Source organism: Aquarana catesbeiana, linkage group LG05 (assembly GCF_042186555.1).
Source record: "Aquarana catesbeiana isolate 2022-GZ linkage group LG05, ASM4218655v1, whole genome shotgun sequence".
In the NCBI taxonomy this organism is placed as follows: Eukaryota; Metazoa; Chordata; class Amphibia; order Anura; family Ranidae; genus Aquarana; species Aquarana catesbeiana.
In genome coordinates, this window is record NC_133328.1 from 251,424,937 (window position 1) to 251,440,956 (window position 16,020).

The window sequence follows — 16,020 nt, forward strand, 5'->3', positions numbered from 1 at the left end:
CTCAGTGCAAAACCACTGCACAGAGCAAGTATAAAATGTTTTTTATTTTTTAACATAAAAAAATAACGAGACTTTAATATCACTTTAACTCATAGCTACCAAGCAGAATCTATTTTTGCTGAAGTCAGAACAATACAAAATGCTTGCTATGGATTAGTGCAATTTAAAAAATAAATACAGATTAAGAAAAGGTGATGCATGTTACTCACATTGGTGCCATTCATTCTAAACAGCATCACAATGCATTTTAATGCACTACCATGCTAAAAATGGTTTACGTGACTTTTTTGTGCATTCTGATACATTAAACAGCATGTTCAAATAAATGGCTGCCTAAACGTAAAGCATGTTAAAAAGTGTGTGCTAACACACTGTAATAATAAAGATGAAAGACAAATTTTAGTTTAAAATAGAAGCCAAAGCCATATTGTGCAAATACTAATACTAGTTGATCTACCAAAAATGCACTCAGCGCCTAAGTCCTCTTGTGGACTGACACATAGCATTTTTGTGAAACGACTCAACCACTCCTATTCTTAGATCTCTACATCATAAAGACCAATCATTCTGTAGAGCTCTTTGAGAGAACACAGTAAGTGGGCCAAGGACACATGACATTTTTTTTTTTTGCACTTAATTTTTAACAAAATTTTTAACTGCCCTTCTAACAGACCAAGAGACCGATTGTTAGGGTTTACATACACTTTACATTTAGAGAAAAGGATCATATCACTTAAAGTGTATTACACAATTTTATTAACGTCTGTAGAGCCTTTTTTTTTTTTGGATAGAGTAGAGAAGAGTGAAAGGGTTATTTTTTTGCTGCCTGGGTAAAGTGCCTTGAAAAAGTATTCATACTTCCTGAAATTTTCCACATTTTGCCATGTTACAAGCAAAAACATAACTGTATTTTATCAGGATTTTATGTGATAGACTAACACAAAGTGGCACATAATTGTGAAGTGGCAGGAAAATGATAAATGGTTTTCAATTTTTTTTACAAATAAATATCTGAAAAGTATGGCCTGCATTTGTAGTCAGCCTTGATTTTTCTTCAGCAGGGACAGGGAAGCTGGTCAGAGTTGATGGGCAGATCAATGGAGACAAATACAGGACAATCTTAGAAGAAAACCTGTCTGCAGGGTGCAGAAACTGCAAAAGACTTGAGACTGGGGTGGAGATTAACCTTCCATTAGGGCAACGACCCTAAACATTAAGCTACATAGTTGCATAGTTACATAGTAGGTGAGGTTGAAAAAAGACAAGTCCAACCTATGTGTGTGATTATATGTCAGTATTATATGTCAGTATTATATTGTATATCCCTGTATGTTGCGGTCGTTCAATGCTACAATGGAATGGTTTAGATCAAAGCACATTCATGTGTTAGAATGTCTCAGTCAAAGTCCAGACCTAAATCTAACTGAGAATCTGTGGCTTGAAACTTGAGACTTGAAAATTGCTGTTCCAATCCAATCTGACAGAGCCTGAGCGATTTTGCAATGAAGAATGGGCAAAAATGTCACTCTCTAGATATGCAAAGCTGGTAGAGACACACCCAAAGACTTACAGCTGTACTTGCAGCAAAAGGTGGTCCTACAAAGTATTGAGGCAGGCTGAATACAAATGCATGCCACACTTATCACATAAAAAAAAAAAAAAAGGAAAAAAAAGAAAAAAAAAAAGCATTTATCATTTTCCTTCCACTTCACAATTATGTGCCACTTAGCGTTGGTCTATCACATTAAATACCAATAAAATCAATTTACATTTTTGGTTGTAACATGACAAAATGTGGAAAATTTGGGGTATGGATACATTTTCAAGGCACTGTACCTTTGGGGAAATTTCATCTCTTCTCATAGTTAGCCAGTTTGAAAAAAGACACAAGCTCATCCAGTTCAACAGTTTCCTGTTCTAGAAACACAACAGGAAGTTATGGAAGATTTCCCCTTACCTCTTGCTTTGAGGGCAACTCTAAAACGTAAGATCTTCAATGACAATGATTACCAGTACAAATAGAGGGGTGAGCCTGCTCAATGGGGACACAGACAGCAATAAAAACTTGACAGGGGTATTACCTTTACACATGCTTTGAGGTTTTTTTTTTCAGAAAGGAACTGACTGTTATACTACACCTAGTACCTACACATGGTTTGTACACTGAAAATAACAAAACAAAAAAACAAAAAGTATAACCCCTCCTAGCACGTACCAGTTTTAGTAGAAAAGCAGCACAAAGAGCATGGCAAAAACAAAGAGGGGTGGGACCCGTATTTCTTAATAAAATGTAAGCAAAAGATCTCATGGAAAGCACAAAAATCCCATTTTCTTGCTCGTTCATTGAGTGGCATGCGAGTGACAAGTAATTGACTGATGGTCAAAAAGCAGTGCAAATGAAAGGGTCATAACAGCAGCAAAACACTAACATGCCCATATAAAATATATAACTAGGCACGGATTGCAGCTCAAACAGCCGCCTGAAGCTGGCAGCAGAGGGGGCCACCAGGTAAAACTTAAAGAATATGTATACAGAAGATCAGGTGGCAGCCTTACAAATTTGGGAATAAATTACAAAAACAGGTGCATGGTTGCTTTAAATCTAATAAAAGTTAATCCAATAATCCAACCTAAATTGATCTAACACAATATCCTCATGCAATTTTTTGACAAAGTAGTAAAGTGCACATGCTAATACGCTGTATAATGTGCAATATAAAAAAATCACATAATGAATATATCATATCATATAATCAAAAAAAAATATTTTAATTCAAAACTCCACTGTACATGTGCCAATGAGATAAAGTGCTCAGTCCTTCTAATCCAATTTCACTCCGAAGGTGCTCCAGTGCTGCAAAATGTGCTCCTTGTGTGTAAAAAAAAAAAATGGTCTTTTATCAAACAGCAAGGATCTCGATTAGAGAGCTCAAAGACAGCCCACACGCAATCTCCACAATGGAAGCTGCACATTAGGCATGTCTGTGTGACACTCTTACAGAAATCTGGACCATTCTTTGGGCGAGATCCACTTACCAAGCGAGTATATGTATATTGCAAACAGGGAGAAGCCTCATAGTGTAAAACAGTTGGTATGTTAATTAATATAAAAGAAAACACATTTACAATGAGGCTATGAAATTCAAGCAATAAAATCAAGCCGGTCGTGGTGTCACCCGTCCTGTCAGACCCGATGTCATCACATGTGAACTCCACCCGACGCGTTTTCCCAAAAATGGCATCTTCTGGGATTGGATTTTTTTCTGGTTACAAATTTGGGAAATAGCCCGATGCCAAATGCTCAAGAAGCTGATCTAGTAGAATGACCTTTACCAGGAAAGGGAGCAACCCGATCCTCAAGAACATGAGCTTTAACAGTGATTTGTCTGACCCACATAGAAATGTTACATAGTTGGTAAGGTTGAATAAAGACACCAATCCATACAGTTCAACCTATATGGGTGTGGGTGTGTGTTCATGTCGATAATCATTTCCAATATCCCTGTATATTTTGTTCACTGAGATGCAGTGTCGAGTTTTTTTTTTTAAACTATCAATACTTCCTGCTGACACCACTGATTGTGGAAGGGAGTTCCACATTTATGCAGCCCTGACAGTGAAAACCCCCCTACGCAAGCTTAAGGTTACGCCGCTTCTCCTCCAATTTCATTGAGTGACCCAGAGTCTTTCTACACTCCCTGAGGCTGAATAGTTTTCTTCCCATGCTGGGATAACCATTGAGATATTTGTATATCGCTATCATATCTCCTCTCAAGCGTCTTTTCTCCAGGGAGAATACATTTAGTGGTTGTAGTCGTTCTTTGAAACTGAGGTCCTCCAGTCCCCCTTATTGTGTTGCCCTTCTCTGGACTATCTCCAGTTCCAGCACAGCCTTCCCGATGATTGATAACCAGTATTTTATTCAGGTCTTTTTGTAAAGTTTCTATATCCTGCCGTGAAGATATTGCCCTACTTATTTTTCTATCGTCAGCAAAGACTTAGATTAAGCTATTTAATTTATACATAAATGATTTTGAGGTTGGTATAAACAGATTTGACCCAGGTCAGAGTCCTGGGGTACCCCACTTACCACTTCAGACCAGCTTGAGTACATGCTATTTATCACCACCCTTTGGACACACCCCTGTAACCAGTTTTCTATTCAAGAACAAACCCTGGGGTCCATGCCTAGAGACCGCAGTTTGAAAATTAAGCATTTATGGGGGATTGTATAAAATGCTTTTGCAAAATACAGATACACCACATCCACAGGCCTACCTTTATCTAGATGGCAGCTCACGTCCCTCATAGAATGTTAACAGACTGGTTTGGCCAGAACGACCTTCTGTAAACGCATGCGGATTACAATGAATAATACTGTTTTCATCAGCAAATTCTTGGCTATAGTCCCTTATCCCCTGCAATAGTTTTTCACATTAAAAAAAAACAAAAAAACTTTTACTGAGGTTTACATGTTGTATAACATAGGATATGACCATCAGTACACAAAGTTATCAGTTTCAGTGTCTTACAAATGTCAAATCACTTGGATAATGATATATCCATGAACAATTATTGGTGTCGTAACCAGACAGGTTGAATAGTTCAAAATGTTCTTGCATGGAAAGAATACATTACAGGTAGAATATTTATGTCTGAGAGAGATAGAAGTACAGTATATTATAACATACTTTATGTAGTTCAGCAGACCTCTTCCGAACATGTGCTTGGTTGCTCCAGCCATCTATCCCACACTTTATTGTATTTGCTTGCATAGCCTCGGTGTATGTAAATCCATTTTTATATATGGAAGAGTACAGTTTACCTCCCATACCCACATCTCGTACAATCGCTTTTCTAGCGGCAAATAGCATCTCATGCAAAAATATTGTCACAAACGTATCCATGTCAATGCCCAGAAATAACCAGAGTAAACAGGGTTTAGGGTCAATGGACGGGGGGGGGGGGGGAGGGATCCCCTTGTGGTGGATTTTTAAGGCACGATGTAATCGAAAAGATTATTATTTTTAAAGTTTCAAAAGTATTTATTTAGAAAAATGTGTAGAAAACATAAAAACAGGGAGTGCTTAACACATCTAAAACATTATCACCATCATTTATATACAGTATAATCTATAATTCTTGCACACGACGCGTTTCAGAGCACAGTTTGTCTCCTCCTTCAGGGGTATACGTTAGCAAGAAGAATTTGTTCTAGAATAAAGTAATAAATGAATGAGTACTTAGCATTTACATGAGTGTCCATAGATGTACACATAATTTGGATATGATTTATCAAAGTTTACGTACATACATTGTCATGGTATAGTTAACATTCCGATATATTGTATTTAAAAACATGCAAGAGCACAGTATGTTTTCAGATTCTCAACCAAGAAATCCTTAATGGCGTATTTTTGAACAGATGTTCATGTCAAGCCCAGAGGGGCAGACGGCTCACCGTTAACCAACCCCCCAAAAGAAAGGGACAGAGGGGCAAGAAGAGCCTGAGGACCCACTGGGGCCAGGGGATATCAAATCCCTGTTGATGGTACGTAATGTCACCGAGATTTATGGAGAGTTGTGTTGTGGAAAACCACTGACCACAGCTTAGGTTGATTTCTTTCTGACCACTCGCTCCTACATCCAACAGACAAATGAAGTCGATCCACAAAACATGCGAGAGCACAGTATGGTTTTCAGATTCTCAACCAAGAAATCCTTAATGGCGTTCCGACATCCAACAGACAAATGAAGTCGGTCCACAAAACATGCAAGAGCACAGTATGTTTTCAGATTCTCGACCAAGAAATCCTTAATGGTGTACTTTTGAACAGATGTCCATGTCAAGCCCAGAGGGGCAGATGGCTCACCGTTGACCAAACCCCCCCAAAAGAAAGGGATAGAGTTGTGGAAAACCACTGACCACAGCTTAGGTTGATTTCTTTGTGACCACTCGCTCCGACATCCAACAGACAAATGAAGTCGATCCACAAAACATGCAAGAGCACAGTATGTTTTCAGATTCTCAACCAAGAAATCCTTAATGGCGCTCCGACATCCAACAGACAAATGAAGTCGACCCACAAAACATGTGAGAGCACAGTATGTTTTCAGATTCTCAACCAAGAAATCCTTAATGGCGTATTTTTGAACAGATGTCCATGTCAAGCCCAGAGGGGCAGACAGCTCACCGTTGACCAAACCCCCCCAAAAGAAAGGGACAGAGGGGCAAGAAGAACCTGAGGATCCACTGGGGCCAGGGGAGATCAAAGCCCTGTTGATGGTACATAATGTCACCGAGATTTATGGAGAGTTGTGTTGTGGAAAACCACTGACCACAGCTTAGGTTGATTTCTTTGTGACCACTCGCTCCGTCATCCAACGGACAAATGATGTCGATCCACTTCATTTGTCTGTTGGATGTCGGAGCAAGTGGTCACAAAGAAATCAACCTAAGCTGTGGTCAGTGGTTTTCTCTGCCCTAAATAAGATCAATGATGGGCAGAGAAAGTGACACAATAGACACCAATTCTTGCAATGAATAGAATCAATAGGCAAGAGAGTGTGGAGGTAATTAGCTTTAGCCCTGAACTGAATCAGTATATTGTCTGACTAAAGGGAAAACATAAGCAAGGAGGCAAAAAATATTACTCGGTACAAGATCCACTCTAGACATCTTACCATAACATTTCTTGTAATGTGGACACATTCACCAACATGCCTCACACAAAGTCCCGTTTTCATCCTCCATTTCTTCTGTTCCTATTGGGATGGAGGCATGTTGGTGCATTCAGATAACAGCAAGTGGACAGGTCACAACCCCATTTTTGTTATATGATTACTAGGGTGGTAGACACCTGTTCCCTGTGACCTGACAAATCCACCTATCAAGCTCATACACACCTAACCCCATTTACCTCCAATTATTCTATGCCAACCTATTTCCTATCCTACCAACTCTTTACTCTCTCTCACTATTTATCCTTTATTTTTGTTTTGCCCTCTCCCCATTTTTCTTTGGTATCTTTTATGTCATAGAGACCTATGGTCCCCCTCTCGTCCATTGACCTATTTCAGTGCAAGAGTCATATCAACATTCTATATAGAGACTGATACCGTTACAACATTTAAATATTCCTTTGTTTTTCTGCCTTTGTCGTTTCCTTTTAGCTAAACAAACACTGATTCAATTCAGGGCTAAAAATCTTTGTCTTAGTTGTTTTCCCTTTAGTCAGGCAAACACTGATTTAATTCAGGGCTAAAGTTGTTGTTTTTTGTTTTTCGTCCTCTGTTCTTTGTGTAATATTTTTTGTTGTTTTCCCTTTAGTCAGATAATACACTGATTCAATCCAGGGCTAAAGTTGCTTTTTGTTTCTGTTTTTATCAATTTTTTATTTCTATACTTCATTTTTATTTTTTGCCTCCTTGCTTATGTTTTCCCTTTAGTCAGACAATATACTGATTCAATTCAGGGCTTAAGCTAATTACCTCCACACTCTCTTGCCTATTGATTCTATTCATTGCAAGAATTGGTGTCTATTGTGTCACTTTCTCTGCCCATCATTGATCTTATTTAGGGCAGAGATTACTTGCCTTTATATCTCTTGTTTACTTTGTCTTTTCTCATTTCTGTATTCTCTACACCTCATTTCCCACGACTATCTACATGTTTCATGTACCATTCCCATGATGCAGTTGGTGCCGGGACCGATCTGGTCTATTTCCCGGGGTTGCGATGCACCCAGTCCACGACCCGTCACCTGTCCTACCATTGACGGGGGCGGGCCCTGACCTCGACGCATCGGCATCATGACTCCCACGTCCCGCTTCTGGCGCCGCTGGCTGCCGTAGGCGGGGTTTTCGGTGATCTACCATCTAGGGCCTTGGCGCTGCGGGGCTGGGAGGTGGCCGCAAGATGTAACTCGCTGCCCCTCCCCCGTCGCGTCATCATGTCCGTTCATGACGTTGGCGTGAGCACGCCCCTGGCCCACGGCTTTATAACGGCTGCCATTGGCCGGGCACCTCGAGCGTTCGCCATGTTTCCTTGGGGCATGTTGCCCGGCCCGGCTGTCACACCACAGGTAATCTCCTTGTACACCTCCACACTGCTCCACTGACACCTGCAGTGGCTTCCCTTGTTGCACACATATACTACGGCTTACACACGCCTCTCTCTTGCTTTGGGTCTTCTCACACACTAATACCCACGTACACTTTGGGTCCCATTCTTTGTCTTTTTCCTTCTATTTTCACATCACACCCCTCACCTTAGCTCACTCACACATATATCATGTTTTATCTTTCACAGCCTTCCTCCCATTCCCTGGGCCTCGTCATCTGTCCCCGCTTGGCGACCTCTGTAGGTGCTTTGGCCACTTTGTCGGCCGGGGCCGACGGTCTTTTGGGGCGTGCTCTCTGCCTCAACCCCGGGGGAGACTTACTGGACCCTGACCAACATTGCACTATAATGTATGGGTCATTATTTACCTATGCATCATTTGTGAGTATATTAACAATTTGCATCTCTATTTGTCCATTTTTCCCATACTTTTGTTGCTATACTGACATATTGCTATTTTTTCAACGCAGTTACACTGCATCAGACTCCTGACGATTGGTTTCAAGCCAAGAAACGCGTAGAGTTAACATCTATTAATGCACACATTTATTCATTGTACCATGTATTGTACTATTGTACTATGTACTTTCTATTGTAAATGTACAATCATTACTCGAACCATGTCTGTAAACATACCTATTTTAACATGCTTTATGGTGGCCTAAACGTGTTCCTTTTATGATGTATTTGGTTTTAGGATCTATGTTATTAAACTTTATACCATCTTGTTTTGCAACACATTTTGTGGGTATTATTACTCGGTACAAGATCCACTCTAGACATCTTACCATAACATTTCTTGTAATGTGGACACATTCACCAACATGCCTCACACAAAGTCCCGTTTTCATCCTCCATTTCTTCCAATATATTTATACCTTACGGTGGAATATGATGCAAAACTAACCAAAACCTGGGAAAAGTGGAACATTGATATTCCCTCTTTAGACGAAGAGGAGTGGAAGGAGTGTTTAATCTCCTACATTCCTTCTATGATCGCTGCTAGGGATAGGTTCATACAGTTTAAGTTCCTACACAGAGCGTATTTTACCCCAGAGACTGGCGCGCATATACCACCAAAGAGATCCCAACTGTCAGAGATGCAGACAAGAGGAGGGTACTTTCTGGCATATGGTCTGGTCTTGCTCCAAACTAAGACCCTTTTGGTCAGCGGTGGCCTCCACACTGGGCAATGTCATAGGTTCAGACTTGCCGGTTGACCCCAAAATACTACTGCTCATTCTGGAGGATGTTGAGGGTGATAGGTATGATAAACTGTGTCTAACCTTCGCATTGTACTACGCTAGGCGGGAAATTCTACTGCGATGGAAACTGGAGGAGCCTCCTACTCTGGCCTCGTGGATAAGGTCGGTGAACAAGGTACTTCCCCTCTATAGACTGACGTATGAAAGCAGGCAATGTCCAGGGAAGTTTGACAAAATTTGGTCGTCCTGGATGGATGCTTCTGGGGACCCGAACCCCCTACCCCATAAGTAAGACACGAAACATAGGAGAGGACATCCTGCATCTCAAGTCTATTCTTATACCCGCTTTTCTTCACCCCCCTCCTTTTTCTCCCTTTTCCCTCTCCCCCCCCTGTCTTCCTTCCTCTTCCCTCCCCTCCCCCCCCCCCCCACCTTCTTCTCTCCCCGCCCCCCCCCCCCCCCCCAGACGCCCCTGTCAGGATTGATTGAATACTGGGTTTTTTACTTCATATTATCCAAGAATTTTTTTTTTTAAGATGACAAGCCATGAGAACTATGGTTAGGTGAAAATTCTGTTGAGTGCACATTTGGAACAACTGATAAACAGTAGTTATTGTTTTAGGGTAAATCCCACTGTAATTATTCTCACCAAAATGACTGTACTAAGTTCTTGTACTGTAATGCTGATTTGTTTAATAAAATTTTTCTGTTAAAAAAAAAAACCACATAGTTAGGGAGAGAGAGAATTCAGATTGCAGTGTCATCAAGGGCTTAAGGCCCGCTGCCAAAATTATATGATCTAGGTATTTAATGCCCTTTGATGCCCAAAGTACTAGGTCTGGAACCTGCATTAGTTCAGGTAGGTTATGATTGTACCAGAGCGGGATCTGACTGTGTAACATAGGCTTCCCGATCTTGCGTAGAGCCAGTTTCCATATATGTTGGTGATTATATAGTGTACTGTCCTGAGCATATGGAAAATATGCTACCCCTGGCACCATGAAATAAAGACCGTAGTGAGGTATATACTGGATGTGAAGGTCATCTGCATACTAATATCTTTCTAAATCTGTCTTATCAAAATGATAGAAATGAGACACCTGGGATGCAATATAGTATGAATTAAAGTCTGGTAGTGCTGCACCTTCCAGGGACGTTTGGTTTTTCAAAAGTAACCATCGTAGTTTGCGATGGCCGTTTTTTCATACAAAGGTGTTGAGTATGGAGTCAATAGACTTGAATATTTTCAAATATTCAAAGTATTATATGGGGGAGTGCCAAAAAAATACACAGAAGCTTGGGTAATAGTCCTATTTTGATTAAATTGATCCGTACCATAACTCCCAGTGGAAGTCTGGACCAGACTTGTCTCTTTAGTTTAAAGTGAATAGAGGTTCAACATTTAGGGGGAGGTCTTCACTTAGGGATCAAGATACTCTCACCCCCAGGTATTTAAATGAGGCTACATGTGCTAAGGACAGATTGGCTTGGTCAAAAGTTGGTGGAAAGTGATCAAGAGGGCATATCTGAGATATATCTTAATTGATACTTAGGCCTGAGTGAGCGCCCACTTGTTTAATAGCCTGAAGAGCAGAGAGAAGGGATGGTCCATGGTCTTCTAAATATAAAATGGTATCATCCACGTACATGCCCACGGTTTCCACCAGGTGGCCTGAATGTAGACTGCGGATGCCTGGGTGTGATCTTAGAGATATGGCCAGGGGTTCAGTTGCCAGGGCATATAGCAGCGAGTCGTGCCCCTACTTAGGAGGAATGGGTCAGATACCCATCAGTTCAAACATTCTAGCTGTGGACGACTGGCATATAATTGCACCCATTTAATAAATTTGGGACCAAACCCAAACTCTCAGACATTCCTATACTGTAGGTATCCCCACTATACAGAGTCAAACGCCTTAGTGGCGTCCAATTGTATCGCCACTCTAGTACCAATTTGGTCATGAGATGCTTGAATATTCATACAGTCATCTGATATTAATAGCTGTATTTTTGCCGGGCATAAAGCCTGTTTGATTAAGATGAATTAGGGGCAAAATTACATTAGTCAGGAAGCCAATATTAATCGCTAGAATCTTAATGTCAACATGTAAAAAAGTAGATAGGACGATAAGAGTCTAAACTAGAGTCCTTACAGGGTTTTGGGAGAACAATTATGATGGCTTCTCTCATAGAGGGGGTAGAATAGATGTATCAAAGATGTTATTATATAAGGTTAGTAAATGAGTAACCAACTCAGCATATGTTGTAAAAAATTCAAGGGGAAGACCGTCGGATCCTGGGGCTTTAGCGGAGACGCATTGTGTCCACAAACATTCCATGTTCTGAATTTTAGGGACGGCATTTTGCGAGTAGAAAAAAAGGTTAGCACACATCGGTGTGGCTGAGCGTAGGAATATATAGCATAAGAGAAGTAAAGATGTATGTATCTATACGAGGGGGTGCTGATAAGTATTGAGCCTTATCCAGGAAAAAGTGAGCTAGGAAGCTGTAAATTGCAGGATGTACTGGCCTATTTTTCTATATTCAATGGTGCAAAAATCAACTACCTATGATTTTAACTTATCTTTCTTTTTCAAGTCCAATGTGAACATGGCAGCACCTCCAGAAAAATTCAATGTGGAAGAGCATAGGACCATAATCAAGTTAATGTTTCTCCAAGGGAAAGGTGCCAAGCAGATCCATGATGAAATGTCACACAAACGTTGGGTGACAGTGGTCCTTCATATGCAACAGTTAAACGTTGGGTTGTCAACTTTAAAACTGGCCATTTCAGTGTTGAAAGTGAGAAACCCAGTTGAATGCCTGTTTCTGTGCCTTCTAATGTGAAAGCCATCCATGACATGATCATGGAGGACCGCCCAATATCAGCCAAAAGTACTGCTACATATCTGGGAATATCACGTGAGAGAGAGTTGGTTCCATTATCCACAATGACTTGAAATCAGAAAGCTTGCAGCAAAGTGGGTCCCAAAACTTTTGACAACCTAACTGTTGCACAACAACACCTTGTCACACACTGCAGTTGAAACAATGACAAAACTGACCTCCTCAGGCTTTCAAGTGATGCCCCATCCACCTTAATCGCGCTGGGATTTTTGTTCTCTATATATCTGTTTAGCAATCATTTAATCCCCTTCTCTGTTGTTCTTTTGTTCAGCCACTAGATGTCTCTTTTATTATTGTTTAATATATTGCGCATGTGCAGATGCAATGATGCTGTTCACGGCGCTCATCTACACTCTCAATGAATGATATCATGAGTGTGAGACGGCTGTGATGATGCAGCCTTAGTGCGATGGTGTCATCCTGCTGTAATGGTGGCGAACGCCGCTATATACCGCTAATTATCAGTCAGTCAGCAGCGAGCTGCTTGGCAGATACAGGTGTAGGTCATTAGCAATTACATCGACCCCTATTTAAAGTTAGGTCTTCTCACAGCTCATTCTCTGTCATTTGACTGACGATATGAACCGTGCTAAGCAACTTTAGGAGGAAGGTGGGTAGACTTTTTGCAATTCGGATTCTGCTCTCCTAGCCAGCTTTTTGTGCTGTTGATGGAGGCAGGTTGTTATTATCTGTAGCTGAGTTTTAATTAATGTTGCTGTAATCAGAAGGTTATTGTCTCTGTTTGATCTACAGATCATTACAGATTCGTCAGTGTAAGAGATACCCTTTCCTCCACTGTGTCCTGTCCAACTATTAGACATAATTGGGATATGGACAGTTGGATTATGCCTATAATTGGCTGATTTCTCATGGATCTGTTTTGGCACACAAATTTTAAGACGCCCGAATAAGAAAGCCTATATTTGTAGATATTTATGCTCTTTATTGTGCTGACTTAAGTGTTCTTTTCTGTTTTTAAGCGACACAGGTAGGATAATGAGAAGTTCACTGTATCTGCTATTTTCTTTCTAGATTAACTTTTAGACACTCCTGGCGATCCAAGACTCTTCTTCTCTGCTCGTTGCAGCATAGCCCTAGGGAAAATTCCCCTATTGGGTGTATGGCAGTCTGATCAGCGGGTGATTGTGACAGTTGGTCATTCTCCCTCGATCCTTTACTCGACTGAATTATTATATTTGAGTTAGTGAAATGCTCCCAGCGGCAGTTAGTATCACTGTTTGTAAATTTGTTGTAGGTCATGTTGTTTTACATGATTATGTTTCAATTATTATGTACATGTTTGTGATGATATCTATTTTATCACCATAGATCCAACTTACAACTTTGAAAATAATTAGCTTGGTTTAGTCCCTGAAGAAGATAAAAACCATGTGTGTTTTTCGAAACGTGCTTGTTCATAGTTATTTTTTTAATTCTGTGTTTTCATGTATATGTTTTGGTTTTATCCAATGCTATGTATTATGTTTTTCACCATGTGTAATCTATTTATGTAATAAAATCTAGTCGTTTTGTATACACTTTCTGTCTGTGATCCATTTAAAATCAATTTAAAATCCCATTTTCTGAGGAAATTGGTTTTACCATATGCACATGGGGATGGGATCAACAGGCAGTTTTCCATCAGGTAACAAGGGCAAATCTCTTTCTATATATATATATATTCGCCTGACCTGGCTTCCTCTATCATCTATTCCGCAATCTCAAAAAACACCTAAAGGGACAACAATTTGGGAGTGTTCCGGAGGCAACCAATGCTGCAAATGAGTGGTTACAATACATTTTATTTCCAGGGAGTTAAGCCACCGGACAGAGGTTGCAAGTCCCTAGACTTCTTGGGGGGATATGTAGAATAGTGTGGCAGTTACAGCTTCCTAGCTCAAATTTTTCTTTGTAAAGCTCAATACTTATTAGCACCCCCTCCTATATGTAGTACTGACATTGCAATTGGCAATAATAAAACAGGTATTCATGTCCTCAATATATAGCGTACAAATAACAACAAAACCCCTCCCTGCTCTCAGCTCCCCCCACGTGGCTGGAGCATTTGTTACCCAAACAATAATGCTTAACCAAAAGGTCAGAAACATTTGGCCTTAACCAGCCAGTAGGATCACTGGTGGGGACGACCCCTCGCTGAAGGGTATTTTAGAGTTTGGAACACAGAATGATCACGCCACCTAGTGGTGTTTGATATGGGAGGCGCAATCAACTGTAAGAGCACATCTTGAAAAAGAAAAGGAGAAAATGAACAAAAAACTGTGCACAGTAATAGTAAGTCCACTTCGGTAGGGATGGTATAAGGGAGCCCAATTAGGATATATGCTGAGTTGTAACATAGGACACCTACAAAAGGTGGGCTCATTCAATAGACAGGGCAGATATTAAGGCAAGTATAAAAAGTTGTAATAGAGCAGAGCCCTCTGCGGGTCAGATCCAATGCAGAGGTGGCCCCCTGTGAGATTAGAAATATAGAAGGTGCGCCTCCAGGTGTACAGTAGTTCCTTGCAGTGTAAACGATGGTCAATAAGGAGAGAGATGACCATAACAGGGTAAACTAAAGGCTGGAGCAGCATGGTCTGCCGCCCATTAATCTAGCCAGCCAGAAGCCAGCTCCAGATCTTCAAAAAAGTAGACGCGGCCCTCCGCCTCTACCTGGAGCCTGGCCGGATACAACATGGCATATCTGAAGAGTTGAACCTGTAGTCTGCGTTTGACTTCTGTAAAGCAAGATCTTTGTCACTGGACCTCCGCAGAAATGTCAAGAAATGCTGCCACATGGACGTTCTGGAATGGGATGTTTCACTTTTCCCTGGCGGTGCGTAGGACAGCATCTCTGTCTCTTTAATTGAGCATTTTGGGGATAAAGGTGCGCGATGGCATGCCTTGTGGTGGGCGACGTGCTGGCATTTGGTGGGCCCTCTTAACCACAAATGTGGCAGAGAAGGCTGCCTGGCCATAGGTGGTAATCAGTAGGTTTTTGACCACTTGCCGCCCTGCATATAGCAAAATGACGTTAGCAAAGTGGTTGCGATATCCTAACCGGACGTCATATGACGCTGTCAGGATATCAAGCCGCTGCGTGCCCCCTGATCGTTGATGCGGCGTGTCAGTCTGGTACACCGCAGCTCCAATCTAGCTCCAATCTAGGTAAAGAGTCTCTGACAGAGACTCTTTACCACGTGATCAGCCGTGTCCAATCACAGCTGATCACGATGTAAACAGGAAGAGCCGCTGACAGACGCGAGTAGAGGAGAGCTGATCAGCTGCTCTCCTGACAGGGGAGAGTCTGTGCTGATTGTTTATTAGCGCAGCCCCCCCTCGGATGCCCGCCCAGGACCACCAGGATGCTGCCAGGACCACCAGGGATGGCCACCACACTGGACCATCAGGTATGCAACTCCCCTAGACCACCAAGGAAATGCCAATCAGTGCCCAGGCAGCTGCCAATCAGTGCCAATGAAAAATGCCTGCCAGTGCCACCAGTGATGCCTATCAGTGAAATCAGTGCCAGTCATCAGTGCCACCCATAAGTACCCATCAGTGCAGCCTTTCAGTGCCCAGTGTTGCCTATCAGTGCCACCTATGAGTGTCCATCAGTGCCACCTATGAGTGCTGCCCATTAGTGTCACCTCATCAGTGCGATCTTCATTGGTGCTGGCTTATCAGTGCCCACTAGTGTATTTAGGTTTTATGCTGCCCTAGGCCTGACGAAACTCGTGCACCCCCTAATTTAAATATGACCCACCCCTTCCTGTCAAGGCCACA

General features: G+C 41.5%; 1 protein-coding gene across 1 annotated transcript in view; it reads right to left on the minus strand.

The window, feature by feature from the left end:
• The window catches only part of TRIO (trio Rho guanine nucleotide exchange factor), a gene marked incomplete in the record, with an annotated part of 1,361,655 nt that overhangs the window by 194,437 nt on the left and 1,151,198 nt on the right, over positions 1-16,020 (minus strand).